Source organism: Bubalus bubalis, chromosome 3, assembly GCF_019923935.1.
Source record: "Bubalus bubalis isolate 160015118507 breed Murrah chromosome 3, NDDB_SH_1, whole genome shotgun sequence".
In the NCBI taxonomy this organism is placed as follows: domain Eukaryota; kingdom Metazoa; phylum Chordata; class Mammalia; order Artiodactyla; family Bovidae; genus Bubalus; species Bubalus bubalis.
Window position 1 is genome coordinate 165,539,124 of NC_059159.1, and position 254 is coordinate 165,539,377.

Genomic DNA, 254 nt, shown 5'->3' on the forward strand with positions numbered 1-254 from the left:
CCTTCCAAAGAACAACCAGGACTGATCTCTTTTAGAATGGACTGGTTAGATCTCCTTGCAGTCCAAGGGACTCTCAAGAGTCTTCTCCACACCACAGTTCAAAAGGATCAATTCTTCGGCGCTCAGCTTTCTTTATAGTCCAACTCTCACATCCATACATGACTACTGGAAAAACCATAGCCTTCACTAGACGGACCTTTGTTGGCAAAGTAGGTTGGTCATAACTTTTCTTCCAAGGAGTAAGCATCTTTTAA